Source organism: Heteronotia binoei, chromosome 13 (assembly GCF_032191835.1).
Source record: "Heteronotia binoei isolate CCM8104 ecotype False Entrance Well chromosome 13, APGP_CSIRO_Hbin_v1, whole genome shotgun sequence".
NCBI lineage: Eukaryota > Metazoa > Chordata > Lepidosauria > Squamata > Gekkonidae > Heteronotia > Heteronotia binoei.
Genome location: NC_083235.1, coordinates 55,158,933 through 55,167,809, shown reverse-complemented (window position 1 = coordinate 55,167,809; position 8,877 = coordinate 55,158,933).

Below are 8,877 nucleotides of genomic sequence, written 5' to 3'. Positions count from 1 at the left end.
AAAAACTTAAAATATGCTTAAAATATGAACACTTGTTGGTCTTAAAGGTGCTTTCTTTGTATCTTTCCCATGCAATCCAGGCTCTCTCAATCACAAAGCAGAGCTACAGAGCCAAGCCTCTCTTCCTTCTATTGGCTGAGGCTCCTCCCCCTCATGGTCCCCTGGGGAAGGAAGGCAAGTCAAAGCTTCCTTTGAAGCAAACTATCCCTTCTCCCTTTCTCCCCAAAGGAAAAGCCTCAGCCAATGGAGAAAATAGAGGCTTTGCCCTATATCTCGTGTGACTGAGCAAGCTGAGATGCAGAAGGAAGCAAGAAAGAGGGAGAAGGAAGCAGATGAGAGAGTTGCTCAGAGGCCTGATAGGAGCCCTTTGGGGGCCTGACTCAACCCCCAGGCCGCATGTTTGACATCCCTGGTCTACAGCCTCTGTCCCTTTACCAAAGCATCTTTCTAAACAGTTTAACAGCCTTATTGCCTGTGTAAAAAAAGCCTTCCTGAATAATTCCATTTTGCATACCTTGCAGAATACCAGGAGAATGGGGCCCTTCCTGACCCTATCATATGGGACATTCCATAAGGTGGGGTGGAGGGACAACAGCAAATGCATGTTATGATAGACCCCTGCTTCTTCTTTACTGTGAGGCAGATTTCCCTGCCAAAACGCTGTTCCCAACAGACTGAGCAGCCCCTTTGTAGAGTATGTTAATAAAAGAATTATAAATTTCTGCATGTTCTACCCTGTGATAGAGAAGTTATTTGGCTTCTGTTTAGGCCAGAGATTTATTGTAGCTAAGCAGGAGTTGTCTTGTAATTCCCTTTGTAAATGGCACTTGACACAAAAGTAAAGATCAAACAAGGATGATGATTTTATTGAACAGGCACAGTTGGGTTAGGAAAAGGTAGAGGATGAGAAACTGAGGTAAATTTTGTTGCTTATCAAATTATAATACTTTGAACAGGCAACAGAATATAGTTGAAGCTTATTTTCTTAAAGACTCAGTTCTTAATTGTGAAAGACTTGTTTATGTTGGTGATTTCTTTCAGTGACAATGTGCCTTAATAAAATTTCATATTTCTATCTTAGTTTCCAGGAAGTTAGTACTTTCTTCCTGTATTTAAATACCTGGGTAGGAGCTCACAGGAGCAGAGCTCCAGAACCTCTAAATTTTATTGTGCTCTTTCTTTCTTACCCCCTCCCTCATTAATTGCTTCTGGGCTCCATTGTTCAAACCCCCTGTGAGAATTTTGCTGAACGCTAAGATTTGACAAACTTTCTAATATTTTTCCCCACAAAAAAGGGGAAATAACCAAAACATATAAAACAGACAGATAGAAATCATCATGCCACTGTGGCCACATAGGAGAAAGTAATTTTAAAAGTCTGATGGGAGTAAGGTTTTATTATGACAATTATAATTCAAGGAGCAATTTAAGGTAGATGCTGAACTAATATAATTTAGTATACCTTCTGGTGATGTCAGGGGTGTGTGGCATATGCAAATGAGTTGTGTCTTTTTCTACAAAATGACCCCTGAATACCTCCCTTGTGGGATTACAACTTTCTTTTTGACTCTTGAGGAGTCTAAAACCATTCCTTTTTCACACAAACCAGGGGTTCCTTCTGAGTTGAACCCACTGAATAACTGGGTAAGAAATCTCCTCTTCCTAGGAGCAATGATCCTTTTTTGTTTGGCTAGACTGGCAATTTAACCTTCTGTCCAGTCTCTTCTGTCAAACCTAACCCCTGTTCTGGAGACTGTCAATAAACAGAACTCAGGTAGATTTTTAAGTTTTAATTTCTGAACTTTTCTTCAAATGTGATGGTACACAGTAAGGGCAAGGAGCTGTGTCCCCAAGTGAACTTGTCTGGTTTCCCTCAGACCAACACACACACACACACACCTCCTGATTGGCTACTACCAAGCCAAAGTCTGATGACTGATTCTTCCCCACCATCCAGCTGCTCTTAAAGTTCTCCTCAGCTGGTGCTGACCAATCAGTGCTTCACAGTGAGGCATTAACCCCTAATCTCCCAGTTCTCTGCTTCTGATGCACTAAGCATCCTATTTTGGAGGTGAATTCATCACACATGTGTACAGGCAGCTGTTATTTTTGCCCATTTGTAAGGTGGTACCCGCAGAAGGCCCTGCTCAGATGAGCAACACTGGGAAAGCATAGGGGAGAAGTACTCCTGCAGATATGCAGGCCCAAGGCCATAAAGGGGTTATATCTGATAGCCAATACTCTGAACTCAACCTGGTAACTGATAGACAGTAAATGGAGTGTCTGCAGAATGTGATTAATTGCATAATAGCCAAGCTGCAGCATTCTGCACCAACTAGAGTTTCTAAGTTGACTTCAAGGGGAGACCTGGGTAGAGCATATTACAGTAATTTAGTGTCAAAGTTACAGTGATGTGGTTCCTAGTAGCCAGATTTGCCATACTAAGATTGGGGGCCTTCTTCCAGGCTAAACTGAGTTAGTGGGGTTCTTTGCAGCTGCTTTAACCTGTTTCTCCAGCAGCAATGTTGCATTCAATATAACCAGGGCTTTTTTTGAGCAGGAATGCACAGGAACGCAGTTCCGGCTGGCTTGCTGTCAGGGGGTGTGGCCTGATATGCAAATTAGCCCCTGCTGGGCATTTTCTACAAAAAACCCTATGTAAAACGATGATATCAGGGGGTGTGGCCTGATATGTAAATGAGTTCCTGCTGGGCTTATTCTACAAACAAAGTCCTGAGTATAACCCATATGCACTTAACTACTACAAGTTGAACCCCATCAAAAGTGGGATGAACAGAGATCCTTGAAAATCTCTGCCTTCCCAATCAGCATTTCTTGTAATTCAGCAATCTCCCATTCCAGTCTATTTCTGAAATTCCTCTGCAACAAAAAAGCTACATTGAGGTCTCCCATTGAGTGCCCCGGGAGGTTGAAATGTTCTGCTACACGTTTCTCTGTTTTGTGAATCTTGATGTTAGATTTGTGCTGAATTACAAGTTATTACAACACACAGGACAGTGGAACCCCCAGGGATCAACAGAGATATTGGCTTCTTATCTCACTACACATGCTAAGTCACTCAGTTCTTATTTATACCCAGAAATTAAACTTTATTGGTCTTAAAGAGGGCACTGGCCTCAACCTTGGTTCTCACATCTGTTATTAACTCCTTTACTATCTGTATGCCAATTTGCTGCTATTTAAGTGTCCTACCATATTGTTATTCCAATCTTAGTTATATCTGTTGCTCAGTTACTTATGCATTCTGACTCCACTCTTCCTGACAACTAACCCCCCCCCACCTGCATCATGTAATATTTGAGGAAATGTTTCAATGTATGTGAAGAAATGTGCACGTGCTGAGTTTTTGTTCTCACGTATCCGTGGTTGAGCTTGGTTTGTGTTGAGGGTGCTGCTGGACTCCACCTTTGTTCTTACATCTCTTTTTTCAGCTCTTGCATTGATGTGTTAATTTGCTGCCATTCATTGCTCTTATGGGCCACCTGATACTATCTCAGCTTGAGTTATGCATCTTGGCCCTTTCAAATGGCTACCCCCACACACTCTCTTTTCCAGTAAGTAGGACTTGAGGATATTCTGTTCCATTGTTCTATCTGCATGCACATGAAAGCTTATACTTTGAATAAAACTTGGTTGGTCTTAAAGGTGCCAGGGGACTGCTTCAGACCAACACGGCTACCCACCTGAATCTAGTTTGTTTGGATGTGTTGACTGAAAGACAAATGTTCCCAGATTGTTCACTTTATTTGTTTGTTTGTTCACCCTCCCTGCAAGCAGGCTCAGGGCAGATTACATCCGATAATATGGAATAACATTAACATAATAATTCAGTAAGTTAAAAAAGTGAAAATATAAATTTAAAAAAGGCAGCCATCAATTATGATAGATGAACCCGGGGCATGGCTGCTGGGTCATTAAGACTGGGCCAGGTGGAGAGAAGGGCTGTAGTAAGAGAGGCCAATTTGATTAGATGCCCATCACCTCAACTGAAGCCCTGGCAGAACAGCTCCATTTTACAGGCCCTGCAAAATGGTTGAAGTTCTGGCAGGACCCTGATCTCAAGCAGGAACATATTCCACCAGGCCAGGGTCAAGGCTAAACAGATGTCTTTGGGGCCAGGGACAGTCAGTAGATGTTGGTTAGTTGAATATATACCTCTTTGAGGCATATATGGGGAGAGATGGTCCCTCAGGTACGTCGGTCCCAGGCCACACAAAGCTTTAAAGGTCAATATCAGTACCTTGAAACAGATCTGGTACTCAATTGATAGCCAGTGCAATTGGCAGAGCACCAGCCAAATTAGGGTTGCCAATCCCCAGGTGGGGACAGGGGACCCCCCGTTTTGGAGGCCCTCCCCCCGCTTCAGGGTCGTCAGAAAGCGGGGTGTGGGAGGGAAGAGAAATGTCTGCTGGGCACTCTATTATTCCCTATGGAGATTTATTCCCATAGAAAATAATGGAGAATTGATCTGCGGGTAACTGGGGCTCTGGGGGGCTGTTTTTTGGGATAGAGGCACCAAATTTTCAGTATAGCATCTAGTGCCTCTCCCCAAAAAACCCCCTAAGTTTCAAAAGGATTGGACCAGGGGGTCCAATTCTATGAGCCCCAAAAGAAGGTGCCCTTATTCTTCATTATTTCCTATGGAAGGAAAGAATGGAAAAGGTGTGCCGTCCCTTTAAATGTGATGGCCAGAACTCCCTTTGGAGTTCAATTATGCTTGTCACAGCCTCGATCTTGGCTCCACCCCTAATGTCTCCTGGCTTCACCCCAAAGTCTCCTGGCTCCACCCCCAAAGTCCCCAGATATTTCTTGAATTGGACTTGGCAACCCTAAGCCAAATTCAAGCCCGCAGAGGTGATGCAGTCAGCAGGTGTGCTGCTGCATTTTGCACTAGCTGGAGTTTCAGGATCCATCCCAAGGGCAAGCCTGTGTAGAGTGAGTTACAGTAATCAAACCTGGAGGTGACCATTGCATGGGTCACTGTAGATATGTCCTGGGGGGAGACGTAGGGTACAAATTGTTGATCTGCTGAAGATGATATAAGGCAACTGTGGCGACCTAGGCCTCCATACAAAGTGAGGCATCCAGGATCACACCCAGGATCTTCACTTTCTGGGCCAGCACAAGTATTGCATTGTCCAGGGATGGGAGCCTAATACCTGACTCAATCCCACCACAACTCAGGTACAGGACCTCCATCTTCACTGGATTTAGCTTCATCCAGCCCTGTTGTAACCACACAGCCACAGCCTCTAATGCCCTGGCCAAATACTCTGGAGCAGAGTTGGGCTGCTGTCCAATAACAGATATGACATTGACTCAAGGAAATGAGGGGATGGGATGACAGTTGAGGCAAATTATGAGAAGGAGCCACTAAGTTAACCCTGGCCTGCATAGTCATAATGTGGGTGGGAAAAGACCAGCTTTGCTTAGATTGAAGAAGGGCTATTTTAATAAAGCTAATCTTATGTGTTTTGAGACACTCTCCGTTCTACCACCAACTCCAGCATTAATCCACCAGTGGTACTGAGAGGGGAAAGTAGCCACCAGCACCCTGGAGACTGGGATTTAATTATCCATTGATTTGAGGGCCAGGCCTTTGGTTTGGATAATGTGGCTGCTTAGTTAAAAGGAATTAACTCAAAGCCAGGAAACAGGTAATAATGGTTTCTCTAGAGAAACTGCCTTGGTGACTGGTAATTTAATTGGCAAGTCTGCAACCCATTAAACAGCAGGGCTGAAAGGTCATCCTGAGGCCTTCCAAAGAAGAGGGTCAAAATCAAGGAGAAATCCTGATTTATTCCATAGATGGATGTTTCCTTTACTATGAAGGTAGTTTAAGAAGGGTATGTGGCTGAGGTAAGAAATGCCACAGGAGATTTAGATATTAGTAAAAGAAGAAACAAAACTCTTTGTATATTGTTAGTCTTGGTTTAACATCTCCATCTTGCTTCCTTCTAAAGCACCTTTTCCTCTTACTTTTTCCATACAATAAGTGATTAAACTATGGAATCAGGGCCAGCGCGTGAGAGTAGGCCAAGTAGGCAGCCTTTTAGGGTGTCCCCTCTCCTCACACCTGCTGCCTTCCTGACTTTGCCAAGGCCTCCCAAGGCTCAGGAAGCCTCGGCAAAGTTGGGCAGGGGGGGCATGGCAGCAAGTGCGCTCAGAGCCCAGCTCTGAGTGCGCTCACTGCCTTCCTGACTTCGCTAAGGCTTTCTGAGGCTCAGGAAGCCTTGGCGAAGTCCTGGGGCATGGCAGTGAGCGTGCTCACCATCTTTCTGACTTTGCTGAGGCCTCCTGAGGCTTGAGAAGCCTCAGCGAAGTCGTGAGGCATGATGTCACCGGGGCGCACATGCTTTGCACATGCAAATAGAACACTTGGGTGGGGGCTGGGACACAGGGTTCGGCCTGGGGCACAAGAACCCCTAGCACCAGGCCTGTATGGAATTCACTACTGGCAGATATAGTGATGGCCACTACCATATATGACTTTAAAAGTGGATTAAAAGATTCATGGAGGAAATGGCTAGTACCCATGGTGACCACTGGAACCTCTGAATACTAATGCTAGGACAACAGGTTAGCTAAAACAGAATGCAGAACTAGATGAACCACTGGTCTGATCTAGAGTGTCACTCTCTGATGTTCTATGGTCCAGCCCAGCCTGTTCTTTGGCCACGGGTTTCCTTGTTAAACATCATTCTTAGCCACACATACCCCATTTAGCTACTTCTAATTGCCTATCTCTAATTTAGGTGTCTCTGAATTTCCCTCAAGAGCAGTTAAAAGATAAAGGTAAAGGTAGTCCCTTGCACAGAGTAGAAAAGCTGCAGTACTGCATTCCAAGCTCTCTACTCACAACCTGAGATCAATCCAGGCAGAAGCTGGGTTCAGGTAGCTGGCTCAAGGCTGATTCAACCTTCCATCCTACCGTGGTCGGTAAAATCTAAAATGAGTACCCAGCTTGCTGGGGAGAAAGTGTAGCTGACTGGGGAAGGCAATGGCAAACCACCAAACGTTGTGATGCAATTGTCACCCCAGAGTCAGAAACGACTGGTGCTTGCACAGGGGACTACCTTTACCTTTTACCTAGCCCCCTGTGCAAGCACCAGGTTGTTACCGACCCATGTGGTGACGTCACATCAGGATGTTTTCTTGGCAGACTTTTACAGGGTGGTTTGCCATTGCCTTCCCCAGTCATCCACACTTTACCCCCAGCAAGCTAGGTACTCATGGGCAGTTAGGATTGCCATATTGATTGCAGCATAAGGCTCCTGTGCCTTCAGAGTAGCTATTTAGAAAGGACCATTTCAGAATACCATTTTTTATACCATGGTTCCACAGTGTTAGCTAATGTTGTATATTCCAAAATAAGCCATATCTACTTAGTCTGTTTTTACAGCAGTGTCTCTAAATTTGACAACCATTTCATGAGAGTCAGTAGGACACTGTCTGTTGGGATAACAGGGCAAATAAGAGGCTGGGGATGGAAAGGTCAGGGAGATGTGATTCGAGAAAGAGCTGCTAGTTATAAAATAGGTGGGGAAAATGTAATGTTCTCCAGTGAACAATTTAGTATATGACAATGCTTCTGTGTATTACTTGTCATTCCTGTCTCAAACAAACAAACAAACAAAATCCAACCATGCTCTTCTCCTTCACTTCACACATTACTTTACAATTTATTTAAAAGGGACAGGCAAATGAGAAAGGGCAGAGGTGTAGCAGTATATGTGAAGGAGGTATATACTTGTGAGGAAATATGTGAATCTGAGCATGGCAGCTCAGTTGAGAGTCGCTGGGTAAAAATAAAAGGAGTAAGAAATAACAGTGATATTATTGTAGGGGTCTGCTATAGACCACCAATTCAGTCAGAGGACTTGGATAAGATACTTCTACAGCAGATTGTAAAGTTCTTCAAGAGAAGGGATACAATGATCATGGGAGATTTCAATCACCCAGACATCTGTTGGAAGTCCAACTCTGCTAAAAATGAAAAGTCAAATAGATTCCTGACTTGTCTTGCTGACAACTTCCTTTTCCAGAAAGTGAAGAAAGAAACAAGGGGATCTGCTATCTTGGATTTGATTCTCACCAACAAGGAAGAATTGATTGAAGAAGTAGAAATAGTGGGCACCCTGGGCAGTAGTGACCATGTGATTTTGGAATTTACAGTCTTAGGGAAGGGAAAAGCTATATGTAGTCAGACTTATAGGTTGGACTTCAGAAAGACAAACTTTGATAAACTTATAACTATACTGGATAAAACCCCATGGTCAGAAATACTTAGGAGGAAGGGGGTTCAGGAGGGGTAGGAGTTTCTTAAAAGCGAAATACTGAAAGCGCAATCACAGATGATTCCTATGAGAAGAAAAAATGGAAAAAGCCTTAAAGAAGCCGAAGTGGCTCCATAAACAGCTCTCTAAAGACTTGAGAAATAAAAAAGACTCCTTTAGGAATTGGAAGGAGGGCCTTATAACCAAGGATGAATATAAACAAATCACCAGTGCTTGTAGAGAAAAAGTTAGGAAAGCTAAAGCTCAGTATGAACTTAGGCTAGTCAAAGATGCTAAAAACAAAAAAAGGGGTTCTTTTCTTATGTTCAGAGTAAGAAAAAGAGCAAGGACACGGTAGGCCCATTGCTAGGGCAAGAAAGTGAAATTGTAACAGGTAATGAAGAGAGGGAGGAACGGCTCAATTCCTATTTTTCCTCAGTCTTCTCTTCTGAGGGAAACGGTGTTCAACATGGCAAAAACAGAACATATAAGGAGGGTATGAAGTTCCAACCTAGGATGAGCATAGGGGTAGTACATAAACACCTAGTTTCTTTAAATGAAACTAAGTCCTCAGGGCCAG